At 41.6% G+C, this 19,827-nt stretch overlaps 1 long non-coding RNA gene across 1 annotated transcript; it reads left to right on the top strand.

The window, feature by feature from the left end:
- Positions 1 to 4,573: 4,573 nt before the first annotated feature.
- On the top strand, positions 4,574 to 19,120 carry LOC106729850. Its single transcript, XR_004326372.1, has 3 exons — positions 4,574 to 4,687; positions 5,269 to 5,401; positions 17,881 to 19,120. It is a non-coding gene; the product is annotated as an uncharacterized LOC106729850 (long non-coding RNA).
- Positions 19,121 to 19,827: the final 707 nt, after the last annotated feature.

The following is a 19,827-nucleotide window of genomic DNA, read 5'->3' as shown; positions in this document are numbered from 1 at the left end:
TCATCAGTTTTCAATGCTCTCTGTGATATCCACAAGGGGAAAATCTGTTTAAAATGATCTGATCCAAGGACCTGATTCTGTTTTACACAGAAACATCAAATATTTCTTGCCCACCATAAATATGCACTGCATTTCTAAGACTACAACTGTTGTGACATTGAAAAAAAGATTGCTTTGTTTCCGATTTTACTGTACTGGTTACCCATGTTACAAAATCATGCCACCAAGCAGCATGCCCTATGGTGCTTGAATCATCAACACAAAGTCCTGAGACAGGCTATATTTGCAGCTGTGGCCACCGTGAGCAATGTGCAAACATTTAACTATTTCATTCTGTGCCGTGTGTGATTATTCCCAAGTATTTACTCAGAATGAAATACATATCATTTTATTATATTGATTTTCCTGAAATTACATGATAGACAGGCTATATTACTTATGAACTTCATTTTAGGAGAAGGTGCTAGGTCTGACATGGACAAGAACCACTCCTACAGGATGAGGGTCTATAAAAGGACTATAAAAAAAGAGAACTGTACACTCGTGTTCATAGCAGCACTATTCACAATAGCCAAAAAAGGAGGAAGCAACCTATGTCCACTGACGAATGGATAAACAAAATGTGGTGTGTGTGTCTTCATGGGTGTAAATATATATATAAAATAGAATATTTAAAAGCCTTTAAAAGGAAGGAAATTGACATGTGCTACAACATGGACACGCCTTTTAGACATTTTGCTACATGAAATAAGCCAGACACAAAAGGACAAATATTGTATGATTCCATTTATATGAGAACAGGCAAATGTGGAGAGACAGAAAAGTAGAAGGGTGGTTGCCAGGGACTGAGGGAAGGGGTAAGTGTGAGTTATTGTTTAGTGAGTATACTGTTTCAGTTTTGCAAGATGGAAAGAGTTCTGGAGATTGGTTGCACAACAATGTGAATGTACCCAACACCATTGAACTGTACACTTAAAAATGGTTAAGATGGTAAATTTTATATTATGTCCATTTTACCACAATAAGAGAGAGAGAGAGAAAGGGAATGTAATTCCAGCCCGGGGTCAGACTCTTGAGTAAAATATTAATGGATACTAGTGAGTAATAGTGTCCATTAATGTTATATTGATATTTAAATACATAGGTTTATATGAATATGTATACGTATCTATTTGATATATTAAAACTGATAAGAAATGATATGACCCTTGGAGAAACTAGTAATTCAGGAAGTAATACCAAGATTTTTTTTTTTTTTTTTTTTTAGAAAATAGGACTTAAGGTGAAGTTGAATTGGAAGGTTCGGGTGACCTCATGACCTTTGTGCTGGTTACCCACCACTGTCCCCCCCACCCCAGGCCACACTTCTCTCCGTGACGCTGGGGCTGAGCCACATTTCCCGCTTTCCCTCGCCAGCCTTCCCACGGTGCTAAAGGCACTGGTGGGCACTGGGAGAGCGGAAGAGCGGAAAGGAGGGCTGTTTTCCTGCTCCTACCTCTGCCACGCGATGACTAGCAGCCGCGGACAGCCCTATCTCCGGCCGCTGGCTTCTCTCTGCCGTCCCAACGCCAGCCTTGCGCAGCCTCTCGGAGGCACCGCCAGCAGCAGGGCCACACCTTCCTCGTCACGTCATCCGGAGTCCCACCCACCTGCGCCTTCGTGGAGGACCAGGCGCGCACGTGTGGGGAAGGTCTGGGGGTCAGGCCCGCCCCGCCTCCTGCGAAGCTCTGGTTTCTCTTCCTTTCTGCTCCCCAGCCCAGGGGCAGCTGCACCCTCGGTTATTAATCTCCGGTTTATCTCAGCATTCCTTTTTCACTTTTCCCCCCAGCTACGTAACATTTCTGTAATTAACTGCCTGTATTATATTGCTCCCACTGGAAATTCCTAGCAAGATTTCTGTCTTCCTGATTGGATCCTGATTAATGAAATCTTTTTTTTCTTTTTAATTCCAGTCTGAATAGTTCAACTCCACAACCAGAGCTGAGAACACAGATACATAAAAATACTTCACAATAACGCCTTACTCCCACCGGGACCCTCGCTCACAAGCGCCCACTCTCCACCCTGACGCATCCCGGGGCGGCTCGCTGTGGGAGGAGCGCGCGCTCGGACTTTTCTAGAAGGGGGCGGGGCCACAGCGGTGAGCGGGCAGCCCCTCAGGCCGACGGGGTGGGACCCCACAGCGGAACCGCCAGGGCTGGCTTTCCTCAGGCCACTGGGGCGCTGAGCCTACGGCGACCACGCGGCAGGGGCTCAGGACTGGCTTCGCTGCGTCCTCCACGCGTGGCCTCACTGCAGCGCGAAATGCTCCACCTTGGGCGCCAAGCGAACGGAACTTCTGTGACCGCGTCTCCAGAGGCGGGGAGCCGAGCCTGGGTCTCTCAGCACCGCGGTGCACGCACTTGCGCACGCTGGGTGGCTGGCGCGGCCCTGCGACCCCCCTCGTGCTTTGGGCTTCCACTCTAACCCCGGGCAGATGCCAAATCTTTTAAAGAAACATCACATCTACCTGACAATAAAGTGGCCTGGAAGTGATGGAACAATCTGGTATTCATCCCTTAAAGCAGTCAGATTTCAGTCTCTAATACTACTTTCCACTAGTAGTTGACTCTATTATTCTGTTTGGGGCAGAGAAAGTAGAAATGGATTAGAAAATCTTACTGTTGTGAAAAACAAAACTGCTTGCAAAGATCTCTGGGACTCCCATTGGCCAGACTGTGACAACCTAAGCATTGAAAAAAAAAATAAATAAATACATAGTGATACTCAAAAGAAGTAACTAAAACATAGTACCTTCAAAGAAATACAATTATGAGTTTCAGAGAGTGCAGAAAATGACCTTTATTCTAATACTAATACACGCACACCACAGTCAGATTTAGTTAGCACTTAAGTACTCCCAGTAAAATCCAGGAAGTAACAATTCAATTTAGCCCCCAGAATGCTTGCAGCAAGATCATCCTAGAAAAAGACTCTAATCCTGTGTTCCAGTCCCAAACAGTAATTCATATACTCAGTATTCAACCAATTATTTTAATAAATATTTATTGGGTGCCTAGTATGTGCACTATGCCAGGAACCTAGGACACAACAATGAAGGGGGAAAAAAACCCACACATACAATAAAAATCTGTCCTCATGAAGCTTCCATTTTAGCTAAGAGAGATCAGTACTCAGTAAGTGTAATGAAGAAATAGGCTACATCATAGGTTAGTGTGTGGGAAATGCTATGGAGAAAAGAAAAAGTGAAAGTAAAAAGGAGGAGGAGACCCTGAGGTGGGTAGTTAGCAGTATTAAATAGGTAGGCCTCATGGTGAAAGTGAGGTTTCAGAAAAACTTGGAGGAGATGAGGTTTACCAAGCAGATATCTGGGGGAAGAATATTTCAGGCATGGAGAACAGCTGGAGCAGAAGTCCTAACTTGGAAATGGACCTGGTGTGTTCAAGGAATAGCAAGGAGGCCAGTGTGGTTGGCATGAAATGAATAAATGGGAGAGTGATGGGAGCTGTGTTCAGAGAGGTGTCAAGAGGACCACACTGAGCAAGGACTTGTAGGTCATTATAAAGGCTTTGGCTTTTGTTGTCAGTGAAATGGAGAGCTGCTGTGGAGTTTGGGGCATGATTTGAATGGTTTAAAATGACTTGCTGTGTTAATAATAAGACTGTAAGGAGGTACTAGATTAGAAGAGGCAAGACCAATTGGGAGGCAGTTGTAAGTATCCAAGTGAGAGATGATGGTGGACTTAGGTCAGGGTGGTGGTACAGGAGGTGGTGAGAAATGGTTCAATTCTGAGTATACTTTGAAGATAGTGACAAAGGTATTTGCTAATGGATTGGATATAGGATGTCTCTGAGGTTTCTAGCCTACTCAATTATACGGATGGCATTGACATCCCCACTGAGGTGGGGAAGCATGAGTGCAGCAGGGTTTTTAGGGGAGAAGATAAGGAATTCATTTGTGGGCCTGTTAGGTTTGAAATGTCTGTCTCCACATCTCAGAGGAGCTGGAATCTGTGTCTGGTGTTCAGGAGAGAGGTGTGGCAGGATAAATATTACTCGGGATGGGCAAAGCTAGGCTGCAGTTACAAACAATTGCAAAATCTCACTAGATCAACACAACAAAAGTTGTTGTCTTATGTGTAGGGCTCTGCATCATGTCATTTTCACTCTGGAATTCAGACTAATAGAGGCCCCACCACCTGGACGACTGCTGTGGCAAGAGGGAAAAAAGAGCTTCTGAGTCTCACACCAGTAACAAAACACTTCTGCCTCGAAGGGGCCCATACCTCCACGCACGTTTCCTGGGCCAAGTCTCATGGCCACAGTTAACTGCAAAGGGAAGATGAAGTGCAGTTCTCCTGTGTTCCCAGAAAGAAAAGAACCAGAAATAATGGGTGAGCAATGTTAATGCCCACTAGAGAGGAGAAATACAATAGGGAGTCATTGGCTCACAGATGGCATTCAAAACCACAGGACTGAATGAGATGACCAGGAAGTGAAAGCAGACAGGGAACATGAGAAGTCCCAGCGCTGAGACCTGGGGACCTCCAACATCCTGAGTCCACAACCTCAGTCAATACAAGCCTAGGATGGCCACTGTGTTCCCCTTGGTTATGTGTGTAAATTTGTAACTCCAGGATGAAGTAATGAATCAACAGCATTGATGCTTTAATGTCACGTGTGCTTCGGTAAGTACAAGAGCAAAAGCTTCTAAAACTGTGTGCTGCTTGTGTATGGTCTGTTCTTTATGATGCGTTAAGTGATTAAGATAATTTGATTTATTTATTAAATTTGTAAATCTGTTTTGATTTATTTATTTTTATTTATGAACAAAAATCTGTTTTTATTTATTAGGAAGATTTTACTTTTTAGATTTATAAGTCTGCTGTTCAGTGTTTGAAGTTCTTGACAGAATCAGACCTGTCATATTTGTGACTCTGGTTTGAAATCTTCAAAGGAATTTAATTAATCAGGTTTGTAAATGTTTAGGGAGAAATTGATCTGTCAAATGTCAAAGCTTACTGAGAATAAATCAAAGAAAAAGAAAGTAAGTTTTTTTAATTTCAACACAAAAATTACTAAATTTATAAATTAAAAAATCTGTATGTTGAGCTTAGAGTCTTTAGGAAAAAATTAGGTTATAGGTTTATAAGCTAATACAATATTAATGAAAACATGAGTATCATCTAGTGCACAGTAATATCTTGTGGATGCTGAAAACCTAACTAACCCTCCTCCTCCTTCTGGTTCTCCTCCTGATGGCATGGAGGGGCTCCTAGGTGACTGACATGCTTGAGGGGCCCTGTTTCTCCATCTCCATGTTGTCTCAGGCTAACATCCAGCCCATCCCAGCCCCTCCATAGCTGCCACTGTTCTGATTGGCCCATCCTGCATCATGATGGGTATGTATCTTTTCTGATGGGCTGGGACTGAACAACTTTTCAACATTTTGAATATTGTTAGTTTTTTGGGATTGTGCTTATCTTCCACGCCATTTCCTCTGGTCTCAAAGCCATCACATGCTGAATCCTTTATCCTGATATCCAGGTCTTCTCTAGATAGCCAGCTCTCCTGGTCCCACTGAGTCTGCTCATGGACATTTGGGAGCTTCTGGATCCCCTGCACTTCTGGGGATAAGTGATCCAACAATAAGATCCTTCTGGCCAGGACCCTGTTTTATTCATCTTCCTACTCCTGGCACCTTGCAAGTTGCTGGGAGCATTGTAGACACTACTGTATAGTATAGGGGTTCACTGAGCAGAGGAGCAATATGGTGGATGATTAGTTCAATTGTGTAGTGGTGGCATAGTTATTCTTGAATGGTATAGTAGTATGGCATGGTGGTTTGTTCAACTGTGTAGGAATACAGAGTGAGGGGTCATCCCTCCTGGCCACTTATTAGCTGTATAATAATAAGTAATTGGGCAAGTTACTTAACTTTTCTGTGCCTCATTTTATCCTCTAGAATATGGGGCTAACAACCTCATTGTGTTGCTGAGAACTGAATGAGGTACATACTACAAAATAACTAGCACAGTTCCTGATGCACTGTAAAATGCTTAATACATGTTAACTAAAATAATAGTTACATTACATACTCTTATTATTATTTTGTGTGATCTAGTTCAGTTACTTGAACTAGTTAATGTGTCAGAATAAAGAGGGAGAGGAAAAACAACACTCCAAGTCCCAATTCCATCACATGAAAAAGAATTTGAATACTTGTTCATGATATGTTTGAATAATGCAAGGAGGAATCCAGCAAAGTCTTGCAGTGTAACAGAGGACCAGGTTAGACATTTTCTGGTGAAGATCTAATTCCTTGTGTTCTTTTCTCCTCCCCTCATATTATGGCCTGGCTTTCCTGGACTCTTACTGCCGCTGAGAGTGCTAGGGAGTGAGGCAGTTGCAGAGGAGAGAGGGTTGAAAAGTCCAAGCTACACCATGAAAGGGGACAGGAAAAGGACTGGGCACTTGGCCCTGCTTGGCAGCTGACCTTGGCCCTTGGCAAGCCTCCTCCGTGGGTTTGGCATGTCATAGAAGTAGGCAGGTCATCCTGACTGCTTTCCACCTTGCACCCTCCTCCCGTGCTCAGAGCCAGTGTGAATGTCATACATTTCTCTTGTGAATCATTTCAGTGTTTAGGCTGCCCAAGTCCAAGCTAACTGGGGACACTGACTGCTATGAACTGGAATCTCATCCCTGTCTTGCTGTGAAAGGCAGCAGCATTCCATTGAGCAGGATGTGAGGGATGATTAAGTCTGCACAGCAGCCAAGGTTAACAGCAACAGCGATAAGTCATACTGATAACACATGCCTTTAATATGATGGGATGAGGATGGCGCTTAACTTTTATGGTTTTCCTCTTAAAAACTCACAACCCCTGTCTCATCATGAGAAGAACATCAGACAAATCCCACTAAAGGAGCATCCTACAAGATACCTGACCAGTAATCCTCAAAACTGCCAGCATTACCCAAAACAAGGAAATTCTGAGAAGCTGTCACAGCTGAGAAGAGCCTAAAGAGACGTGATGACTAAGTGTAGTGCAGTTTCCTGGATGGGATCCTGAACAGAAAAGGACATTAGGTAAAAAGTAAGGAATTCGGAATACAGTGTCAGTATTGGGTCATTAATTGTGACAAATGTACCATACTAAAGAAAGATGTTAAAAACAGGGGAAAGTGGGTGTGGGTAAATGGAAACTCTCTGTATTACCGTCATGATTTTTCTGTCAATCCGAGACTATTCTAAAATAAAAGGCTTATTTTAAAAACTCTGCATAGGAGAGCTCTGCAGTGCAACACCTTAGCCTGTGAACCAGGGGGAAGGGGTGCTGCCACTCTGAACACCTGCTGTGTGCAGGGTTAGGGATGGGAGAGACTGAGGTAGAGACACCAGGCATGGCTTGCTCTGGCAGAGTTTACAGTCTAGCAGGAAGGACTTTGTGTACTTCGACTTGATGCATTTACACACTGTTGGAATTTCTCTCAACGGACATGACCTACTTTCATAATCTGATTTTTTTTATGAATAAAAAAGTACAACAGAAAGCTGAATAAAAGTAAGAATTAGTAGGCTCTCCTTATGAATGTTAACCTGGAATTCCTGGGCCATGCCAACTCTGATTCTTGGACTCTGATTTTTAAACTTTTGTTTGGTGAGACTAGAGATCTATCCTAGGATGGTGATCCCCAAACTTAATTAACCTTGACCATGGAGTACTTTATAATGATAGTGTATTGACAGAACGCCAGCAGGCGTGTATCGACTACAGTGCAAGCTGGTTTGAAAGAAGGCAGGGTCTCACAGATGAATTCCCTTAAGGAAAAAAATTAAAGCAAAACATCTTTTTATTTAACATGTTTTGTAAAGCTTTAAAAATAGTTTTTATATATCTTCTTCTTTTGTATATTTGTATTTACAATTTTAATATATTTTGTGTCTTTTTTAAAGTCACCTCTCTCTCTATTGTGACTGAGAGCTACATCAGACACAGCCCCCCGTCTACTCTTCCAGTGCATTGTGCAGTGAGAAGTCCCACTTGCCCAGATGCTAAAGCAAATGGGCAAAGGATATGAGCTATCTGCTATGTGATATCTGTCCACTTAAGTTAGGCTACTCCATATAGTGTTCATTGTTTCATCTTAGGCAACACATATTTAGATTTTTTTTTTCTTTCAGAAAGTTAAAAATCAGATTACTTATCTTCGCTTTAAAGTATTCTAAATTTGTGTCAGTCCAGATACCATTTAGAACCCCAAGAACTTCTTTTCATTTAAAGCTTTCTTATTTTAGCCATAGATCTAGAGAGAACATTTTAGTGTTGTATGATTGTTTACTATTGAATAAATATTGCTTAATATCATGAATGTATGCTAAAATTATGTGACTAGGTATGTGACATGTATGGTAATCAGTCAAAAGATGTACATGGGTGTGCAATAGGATTGCATTTGCCTGCATGTAACAGAAATCTGACAACAATGGTTTAACTAGTTTTTTCCCCCCTATAACAAGGAATTTGGAGGTAAGCAGACCAGACCTGATGACTCTATGATGTCATCAAGATCCCCAAATTTGTCTGGCTTCTTAGGTCACTGTCCTAGCATGTGACTTTTGTCCTCTTGGTCACAAGTTGGCTGCTGCAGCTCCAGACGTCTAGTCAGAAGAAAAGACAACAAGGACAAAAGATAAAATGTGCAAAGCATCCGAGTCTTTCCTTTTCACCAGGGAGTCCATTTAGCAGACTTACATCTCATGGCCACTACTAGTTGTGAAGGAGATGGTAAAAGTCAAGTTTTGTGCCTGGGCCTTGGGCACCCTGAACAAAGCCAGGTTTCTACTGGTAAGGAAGGCAAGGCAAGTGGATGTTGTGTAAGCAATTTCAGGGTCGGCCACCAGGAGATTAAGTCAGTTGGTAAATGCTTCCCCTGCATCAAAGCACAGAGCAAATGTCCTCTAGGAACTGCTCCAGCTGTTTCTGCTAAAGGCAGCTTACTACATAATTAAAATGATATTTATTTAGTTGATTTTTTACATATGTTTTTCTAGAATAAATTTTTGTGGAAAAAATAGCATCAGCATCAAGTATTTTCATGGGACACATTAAATTTCTTCAGAGCACAGTTTAGAGATTTCTGGGCTTAAGTCATAGAAATAACTTATTCCAAATGATATATATTTTACATTAAGAAAACCCAAAACCTCAAGATTTTTTAAAAGCGTCTCCTCTCTTGATTAAAAAAAATTCTTAATTTAACTAAGATTTTAAAAGCTGTTGTAAGTATCTCTGCACCAAACTTACTGTTTCCTACTAAGACTACAAATTTTCATTTCCAAATTCCAAACGGATAAACAGTAACACATTGTACACTTCCTGGATAACTCTTCTAGAAACAATATTGTACACTTGTTAATCTGAATCCTTCTAGTATCTGCTTCCTTGTTTTGGCACCTCTTCCTGCCACTGTCACAAAGTCTTCTTTTACTCTTTCTACTGACACTGGTTCACTTCCTAAGTGAAATTAATCCTTCTTTCATGCACTCAATTCTGAATGACTTCATTTTTAAGTGTAAAAATAATACCTGTTATGAAAAAAATACAAGCTCATTGTAAAAAAAAAAAATCACAAATATTTACAGCTTAGCTGGCAAAAGTTCCCTCTCACAGATAGCTGTTAACATTATTTACATTCTTGCAGAGTTTTTGAATGCATATATACTTTTAACATGTAAAAATGTACATACAGAAGATATTGTTGACTGTCTACACAACATCCACTCTTGTTCTTCTCTAAACAACTCCATTTTGTTGAAGAAATTCAAGCTCTTATTCAAGCCTTTCAATCAAGAAAGGGCATATGATGCAATTCTGGCCAATGAGACTTGAGAAGAAGTTGGCTGGGGGTTTCTGGGAAAGACTCCTCACATTACCAGGCAGAGGGAACTCCTTCTTCCGGTGGATGTAGCTTAACCTGAGTTGGATGTCCAGAACCACGGCCACTGTGTCCATGAGGGACTGAGCCAGAGGATCAAGGACTTCTCATAAGGGCATGATGGCAAATGTCCTCATGGTTTAAGTCATATAAGCCAGGGGTTTCTGTGTTTTGCAGCTGAAGACATCATAATTGACAAACTAGATATTTTTGTTATTATTATAGAAATGGAATCTCTTTATCAAGGTTGATCATCTTGTCTTCATTTGCACAGGGCTTTCCAGGTCTTCAAAGTTAAAGTCCTACATCCCAGGAACCACTTCAGGCCCTAGAAAACCTGGACCACTGGTCACCCTACATTATAAATACTTCTGCAACTTTTTTTTCCCACTTAGTATATCCTGCATATATTTCCATGTCAATATATAAACAGCTACGTTATTGATTTGGGGGTGATTTAGAATTCCTCTGAATGGGTCATTTCACTAAAATACTTCTAAATTACTCTTTTCCATTCTTTTGTCAGTAATATTGTTCCCTATTAGTTTTTAAAGAAGAGTCATATAACCACCCAGTTCTCAACTCTTTTTTTCTTTGCTTCTAAGATTTTACAATAAAAGTGATCTGCGAGTAGGCAACAGAATCCATAAAGCAAACAAAAAACAGCCAAGGCACTGTGTCATGTTTTAACTTGCTGCTTATGCCTCAGTCCCCCTAAATGGAATTGTCCTGTGCCTGCCTTTTTCATTCCACTTATTACTTTCTCTTCCATTTGTTCCCTCCTCATGGACTCCCAAGTTTGAAAGAATTTGCTGATGTCACCATGAACGTTCTCCAGTCTTGCATTTTGCTCCAGATAAATGCTTCTAGTCTTTCAAACTTGAAACAAATTGGATGGAATCTAGGTTTTACCTAATTTTGAAGCATAAGGTGGCAGAACAAACCAAATTTCTGGGTAATGATTCGATCAAGAATGTTTTTGTGTCAAGAACATTTCTGGGTCAGAAAATTTTCAAGACTACCCTTGAAAGACATTTTTCTTTTGGAAGGTTGGATGATGTTAGGATCATTTTCACCATAAGAAATAGGAAACCCATTGAAAATTGGCTTTCAAATAGGATCTTGATTATTCTCTCATGTTATCAAGAAGTCTGGAGGTAGGGGTAGTCCTGAGCTTAGTTCAGAAGTTTGGTGACACCGTCAAGGGCCCAGGATCTCTCCGTCTTTTGCTCTGCCATGCTCAGTGATTGGCTCTTATTTTCAAGCTTGCCTTCTCATGGTTACAAGATGACTGCAGCATCACATACTTACAGAATAGCATCCCAAGACAGAAAAAGGAAATGTCCCTATCGTCTGTTCCTTTTTGAAAGTTAAAAAAACCTTTCCCAAAATACTCTTGCAGACTGCCCTCATGACTTATTAGCCCCCATCACATCCATGTGTTTGTCTAAACAATCACTTAGAAACCCAGGACTGAGTCAGCTATAATAAGCTCAAACCAACTGAGAACCATTCCCAGCCACTGGAAGAAGGGTGAACAAAATCAAGTGGTGGGGCGGAAACTGCCTTGTGAGGGTGGAGATGGGCTTTAGGGTGGGCACCAATAGTGTCTGCCAAAGATAGAACAGCTTCTCAAACTGTATTGGGTTATATATAGCGAACTGGGGACTCCCTCAAGTGGTGTATTAGTTATATTATGGTTTATGGTTTTGGTTTGAATGGGATTATTGGGAGATTCTTCTTTAAAAAAATTATTTTGGCATGGTTATTAATTCTTGAAAAAAAAACCTCACTATTTGGTAGCAGTATCTCTCAAAGCCTCAGTTTCCTTATCTATAAAATGGGCTGAATAAACCTACCCTCTAGAGGTGTTAGAAGGACTGGAAATGATGCATGAAAGCACCTAGAAAAACTCCTGGCACTTAGTGAGCCTTGTGTAAATATTTGTTATTCTCATTTTTGATACAATTCCAAAATAAATTATCTGGTTTCCAAACCAGATCAAACTAGCAAATTAGAAAGTGTGCAGTGGCTTATAGGCATCTTGTTGTTTTCAAGTGCATTCCAAGAGATGGTGGGCAAATGTGCCTCATGGAAATCAGATCTATTTCAGATGCCACAAAGAATGAGGGCCACTGGAGTATGATGTGAGTTTCATCATTGTTCCCCTCCACTTGGCCATCACTGTATTTTCTAGTTTAAAAGAAAAAAGATTCACATTTAAGATGTTTATCATAAAATAAGAAGACTGCAGTCAGCTGAATAATTGCTCCCAAATATGTCTGAATTCAAATCCCCAGAACCGGTGAATATATTACATGACAAAGGGGAATTGTAGCAGATGGAATTAGGTTGCTAATCAGATCACCTTAAAATAGGGAGATTAGCCTAGATTGTCCAGGTGGACCCAATGTAATCACAAGGGTCCTTTCATGTGGAATAGGGAGGCAGAAGACAGTGTCAGAGTGATGTCCTGTGCACAGGACTGGACTGGTCATTGCTAGCTTTGAAGCTGGACAGGTGTCACAAGGCAAGAAATGCAGGCACTTCTAGAAACTGCAGATTCTCTCCTTAAGCTTCCAGAAGGAAATGTGGCCCTGCCAGCACCTTGGTTTTAGCCCGCTGAGACCCATTTTGGACTTTGGACCTCTGGAACTGTAGGATAACGTATTTGTGTTCTTTTAAGCTACTACATTTGTGGTAATTTGTCACAGCAGCAACTGGAAACTAATACAGGGAAAGACTGTCATTGCAACCCAGGCAAAAAAGATGTTTGGGAGCCTCAGATACCCTTCCATGTCAAAACTTGACAAAAAGGCAAACAGTAAACAGCTAACACACGTCACACAGCCGCAATCATGGGGATGGAGGTAGGGAACAAATCTCACTTCTACATCAGGATCAAGGAGTCTGTCGTGATCCTGAAAATGCATCTTCAATGAAGAGGAATAAAACAAGATGTCACCATTTTATTGAAATATGAGGATAGGATGGAGTGAGAGCCAGAGTATTGGTTAGGTTAGGAAATAATAACTGGTGGGTGGCAGCAAAAGAAGCACCAGTAAAATGGTAAGAAGCACAAGCAAAGGAAAAGGGTGTCTGAACCAGCAGTCCTCTGGCCACTTCATGTATGGGGAAACAGCTTAATAATCTCACCTCCTATACTGACAGCACAGACGTTCTAGGTGACAATGCATCCACACCAGCGAGAAAGTGAATAGGCGTCTTACGGTGTGTTTAAATGGCAAGAAAATAAGCAAGACATTTTAGGGGCAAAAAACTCATCCAAATGATTGAATTTTCTTTTTAAGCTTCAGGGCTTTGCGAGGAGTAAACTCGACTATCCAAATTACATCTCACATATCACATCCCCTCCCCAAATGAGAGGCAAATGAGGCATGGTGGGGTTGCGGTGGGCTTCGGGGTTCAGCCCACCAGTGAGTTCATGTCTAGTTTGGGGTTCAAGGCTTAGCAAGCTCTTGCTTCAGCCCCAGTGCTCTGCGGCTGTCTGTTCCAGATGCTTGTGTGGCTTCCTGGCCCACGTAGAAGCAGCTTGCACTGGGGTAGGGGGCTTTGTGCAGGAACGGAGAGAAATCTTTGTATTTTGTTCCTTTTCATATAAAGTGTCATCATTAATAATATCAGCCTCTCTGATGAGGGGATGTGAGTCCAAGTGGAGTATTATGGTGACCAGGCCTTACTTATATTTCCTTACTTAGCAGCAGCAAAATGCTGATGGCATTTTTAGCCAATAATTTTCTGAATTCCATTATTGATATTTGGTTCTTAGTCCCCCTGAGGAATCTCAACTGAACCATTTCTTAAATATTTTTCAACTATTATCCGATTATTACCCATAATAATTTAAGAAGATTTGACTAAAGGTCCATCTTAACCTATTTCTCTTTGTTATTTAGTTATTTTACCACATTTGCTATTTCATGTGTCCCTAAAACAGCAAACCCTTAACCATTTTTCCAACATGGCCCATATATCAAAACTATTAATAATAATGACCAGCTTTCATCAGGTCCTTACAATGTACAAGGAATCAAGTTTTTTATTTTTAAGAGAGTTTTGAACCCCTGAGTGTGATTCAACCACAATAAACATTTTGCCATTTAACCTTTGTCTCTCTCCTTTCCCCTCCCGCACCCCCTTCCCCCTTTTCTTGGTGGGGGTGAGTAGGTAGTTAGGTCTATTTATTTATTTTTAAATTGAGGTACTGGGGATTGAACCCAGGACCTCAAGCATGCTAAAGCACACACTCTACCACTGTGCTATACCCTCCTTGCTGGAATCAAGTTTTATATGCCCTAATTTTCTCAACAATCCCATGTGACAGACACCTTTATAATCATCATGTTACAGGTGGGAAAACTGAGTCTTAGAGAGATTAATTAACTTGTTCAAATCACAGCAAACTGCAGCCCATGTGCCAAATCTTGTCCTCACCAGTGGAGGCTGCTGGAGCCAATGAGCACAGCATCCGTCCCTGCTCCTGCTCCCCCTCTACTCCCAGAGTCTGCCCCTCTGGCTGGTGGCCACACTTTGCTACCCAGGGGCCCTCTGATCACCACCTATATACTGGGGACTCTATTGTTGGTAATTACTGGGCAAGAAGCAGTAGAATTTCAGTTCAGGAGTCAGTGACTCGGCAAGTCGCCTCATCTCCAGCGAGGTGCCCCAGGTGACAAAGCCAGGCTCCGGGAGAGGCAGGGATCTGCGGCAGAGTGAAACTGACAAGGCAGCAGCTGCACACTCCTCCTCCTGGGCCAGCAGCTCTTCTTCCCAAGAATGTCTTTGTTGAATGAACAGGCAAAGGGCATAAAACTGCTCACCACTGAGATGGCTCACCCCAGGCAAACCAAAAGGGCTGGACAGGAATTTGCTCTCCTGTTATATCAGTACCTGCACAATATACTCAATTTTGCCTCTTAGCCCCAAAGCTTAAATATTTATTAACAAGCCCTTTATTAAAAAAAAAAAAAGTTTGCCTATCCCTGTTTTAAACCATACCAAGGAAGTTCTGCCATTTCAACCTATTTTGTGTAGGCAACAGTTTAGTCCATATTTCAGTCAGCCAATGAAGCAAATTGTTAATGCTATTCCCAGCCCCTAGAGCTAATACTGAATTTGGAATCTCTATATATTGAGCCCATATCAATAAACTCAACCCGATTCCACTATATACTCCTTCCACTCTGATCCCACACCCTTAAGATCCATTGCCACACATTTCCCCTAGATTTCTGTCAGTATAAATTGGCAAAATCATGCAGTTCTGTTGTTGTGTATCATACATCCTCATAGATCATAATTTGTGCCTCACTTTCTGGGGCTTTGGGGGACTACAGTGTAGTTATCAGTATAGGAAGGAAAGGTGGAGGATAGGTTTTTGGGAGGATTATTGCAGGATTTTCAGGCAACAGGGGGTTAACCTTTCAGATGGTGGAAAAACTGCTACTAGGGCAAAGAAGGCTCTGCAGAATCTTGGGGTTCAAGATCCCCGGGTTCACTGGAATGTGCTCATATATCCCCCATCCCAGTTCTCAGGGCCCCATTCCATCCCAGTCAATGCCTCACTTTAACGAAAGAGGAACTACATTGTTGGGAATTCAATTGGTGTTGTAACTGAGCCACCCATGGGATTAGATTTTGGATTTAGTTTCTTGGCCACAGGAGATCAGGACTTCTGTAGGGCCAGTCATTGGAGCTTCCAGGTCCTTTATGTAGACCTTGAGCTGGGAATTTGTAGTCCCAAGCTCATCATGTTCTTTCACTATGTTTTCCAACCCAGTTAGAAGCATTATACTCCTTATTTTATTAAAATAATCTATGGCATCAAATATATCACCCAGAGCCTTGCTGTCTATAGATACTTGATTGCAGGTATCTAAAGAAAATAATTTGACTTAACAGTCTGGCCACTGCCGTCTATGGGGTATCAGTGTCCAGGATGACTGAGGGTCATCCTGGCAAGGCTGACCCAAGAAGGCCTTCTCCGTGTTTACCCTTCTTCCCCAGAACACCTTGAGTTTCTGCCCTAGCCTTTGACAAAGTAGTTGAGTAAATTCTACCAAATATTGGGTACTGGGAACATCATTCTGCCTGGGAACATTTTTTTAAACATTTTTTATTGAGTTGTAGTCATTTTACAATGTTGTGTCAAATTCCAGTGTAGAGCACAATTTTTCAGTTATTCATGGACATACATACATTCATTGTCACATTTTTTTTTTTTTTTTGCTGTGGGCTACCACAAGATTTTGAATGTATTTCCCTGTGCTATACAGTATAATCTTGTTTATCTATTCTACATATGCCTGTTAGCACCTACAAATTTTGAACTCCCAGTCTATCCCTTCCCACCCCACTCCACCTTGGAAACCACAAGTTTGTATTCTATGTCTATGAGTCTGTTTCTGTTTTGTATTTATGTTCTTTTTTTTTTTTTATTTTTAAATTCCACATATGAGTGATCTCATATGGTATTTTTCTTTCTCTTTCTGGCTTCCTTCATGTAGAATGACATTCTCCAGGGACATCCATGTTGCTGCAAATGGCGCTATGTTGTTGTTTTTATGGCTGAATAGTATTCCCTTGTATAAATATACCACATCTTCTTCATCCAGTCATCTGTTGATGGACATTTAGGCTGTTTCCCTGTCTTGGCTATTGTAAATAGTGCTATGAACATTGGGGTGCAGGTGTCTTTCTGAAGCAGGGTTCCTTCTGGATATATGCCCAGGAGTGGGATTCCTGGGTCACATGGTAAGTCTATTCCTAGCCTTTTGAGGAGTCTCTATATTATTTTCCACAGTGGCTGCACCAAACTGCATTCACACCAGCAGTGTAGGAGGGTTCTGCCTGGGATCATTTTTGAAAGCCCAAAGTGTTACAGGTGGTCCTGGAATAATCCTCTGTGTCTTATTAACTTCTAAGGGTCCATTCTTGGGAGAGACATCTGTGTCTGGAGTGACCAAAGAAACCTCAGCTTTATCTAGGCATCAAGGACCTCTTTGAATGACTCTGAGCAGAATGTAAAAGTGAGGAGAGAGTTATATGAACTTTGATTTCATTTAAGGATTTTGGACTTTAATTCACAAGGGCACAATGATTTGATTTTAGACTCTAATTCCATTAGAATTTAACTTAATTTTAGACTTAGGTTCATTGGACTGAATTAAATGAATTAATTTAAAAATTAAAAGGGAATTATTTTTACCCAGGAAATGAATAATGCCAGGAAGGTTTAATTCAAATTTGGGCTCTCTCTATTTTTTGGCATTTAATTATTGCAGCATCTTTTTATGATTATTTAATTTCATTGCAGAAACTGATAGACAGTATTAGACAGCGTGGCTGGACCTAATTTTAGATGGGAAATAGAATAGATGGGGAATCGAACTTTGGTGGGTCAGAGTTTTCAGGCTGTGGATACAACTTGACTTTGGAGCACATGGCAGATCATATTTTATAAAAATGACCCCACGGCAAAGTAAGCCAGACACAAAAGGACAAATATTGTATGATTCCACTTATATGAGCTACCCAAAATAGTTAAATTTATATGGACACTGAGTAGAAGAGAGGTTACCAGGGGCTGGGAGGAGGAGAGTATGGGGAGTTATTGTTTAATGGGTGCAGTTTCAATTTGGGAAAGATGAAGAAGTTCTGAATATGGATGGTAGTGATGGTTCCACAACGATGTGAATGTACTTAATGCCGCTAATTGTACTCTTAAAAGTGATCCAAAAGCTAAATTTTATGTTATGTCTATTTTACCACAATTAAACAAAAGGAAAGAAAATCATCCTATAGCACTATTTCTAGTCCCATGTGCTTCTTCAGAACCTTGTCACTCTCCCATTAAGAGGAGGAGTCTACACGTCCGCTCCTTGAACTTTTTGTGTTCTGTCTTATGACTGCTCTTTTGACAGCCTTGGCTTGCAGAGGACAGCAGAAGTGATGCTGTGTGACTTCCAAGACTCAGCCATAAGAGGGTACAGCCTCTGCCTGGTTTCTGTTTATTTCGACACGCAGCTGCATGGCCCTGAGTGGGGCAGAAGCCACCTGCGGGAGAGACCATGTGGGGAGGACATGCAGAGACAGAGAGAGGTGCCCAAGGAGCCCCAGCTGTGTCTTCCCAGTGCAGATGCCAGACGTGGGAGTGAGGAAGCCTTTGAGATGCCTCTGGCCACAGCTGCTGTCTGAGCGACGTCTGTGTGAGGGACCCCCAGGGAGCGCTGCCTGCTGAGCCTCGTCAGCTCAGAACCATGGGAGAGAATAGTAATAGATTGTTGGTTTTCGACACTCAATTTGGAGTGCTTTATTATGGAGCAACAGATAACTAGAACATGGTTGACTTGAAGTATTCACCTGATCCGTTCCAGAGACTTTGGGGGTAAAACGTACACTGCCTGTCAGCAGTCCTGGAAGGATGCTCAGCATCGGAGGTGGAGCAAGGCCATCTAGCTAGTTTGCCATTTCTTCTTTCCTGCAGGAGGTTGTCACATCCCTAGTTGATGGCAGACTTGATCAAGAAACCCAAGGCATTGGGAGAAGAAACAGCTGGATACTGTTACGGAAGCCCCTATTCCCCACTCATATTTCCTATGAAAGCATCTCCCTAGAGGCACACTCCCAGCCTTTCTACCTCCCTCAGCCTCCTTTTCACAAGTGACATCTGGGGAGGCTGGCACCACCCCTTCCCCTTTTGGGCGAGGCCTATGTTCTGCTCAACATGTCTGCTGTGCAGTATAAAGCATTCACCCAACTGGGCCCCAGACTGGGGAATACGTCTAATTTAGAGGTTAAGCCTTCGTAAACCCACTGGCCACAGACCGTAGCCATGTTATCTTAATGGCTTTATAGAGTGATTATTTTCATTTCCATCTACCAGACTCCTATGTCAGCATCTTAAATAGTTCAAAACTTGGTGGGGTGGGGAGGGATATTATTTCTTTGATTTCCCTAAAACCCCAATAATCCTTATCTGGGTCGAAGTTTTCTCCTCCATCCTGTAAGGCCCATTCCAGACGTCACCCCTAGGACCTCTCCCCTGAAAGCAGACATAAGCTGACCTTGCTCTGGCCTCTCACTGTTCTTCCTTGTCTCTCTTTCGGTCACTTGTCAAATTCAGCTTTAGAGTTAACGGTGTACTTATTATACTTCACGACAGAGCATAGGTTGTTCTCCACATTAATGGCTGGGTTTTAGAACAACTTAAACTCTTTTTATATTCTAACCAACAATCCCAAACTGAGAGTTACATGCCAAATTCAGAACTGTGTGCATCAGCTGATAAAAAAAAAATATCTCCAGCTGCCACTCAGCAAAGCTGTTTCCCAGCCAACAGGCTCCATTCTGCTGTTTCACCGTTTTTGTCAGCATGGCAGTTTGGGGACAATTATTTAAATATTTTATTATATTTGCAATGCTTATTTTATAACACAAATATAAAGTGGAAAAATGAAAATGTTCATCCTGCTGATAAATAATGAAGAGCTCAAACTTGATTCAGTTACAACAAAGATGGAGATTGTTAGGTATGCTGAACGCTAAGAATAGTTAACCTTGCTTTGGATATTTGTTTTATTTATGGTAGTTAACTTTTGGGTTTAACTGAGAAGGAAAAGAAAAAAATGGGGGGAAAAAAAACCCCATGTATAACATAGTATATTAGTCAGGGTTCTCCAGAGAAACAGAACCAATGGGATGTGTGTAGAGAGAGAGAGATTTATTTTAAGAAATGGCTAATGAGATCATGGAGACTGGCAAGTCTAAAATCTGCAGTTCAACTTTGAAGGCTGTCAGGCTGGACACCCAGGAAAAAGCCAATATTGCAGTTCAAATCTGAAGGCCATCTGCTGGCAGGATTCCCTCTT

Source organism: Camelus ferus, chromosome 15 (genome assembly GCF_009834535.1).
Source record: "Camelus ferus isolate YT-003-E chromosome 15, BCGSAC_Cfer_1.0, whole genome shotgun sequence".
In the NCBI taxonomy this organism is placed as follows: domain Eukaryota; kingdom Metazoa; phylum Chordata; class Mammalia; order Artiodactyla; family Camelidae; genus Camelus; species Camelus ferus.
The sequence above is the reverse complement of the archived record's forward strand: the minus strand, read 5'-3'. Positions and strand labels throughout refer to the sequence as shown.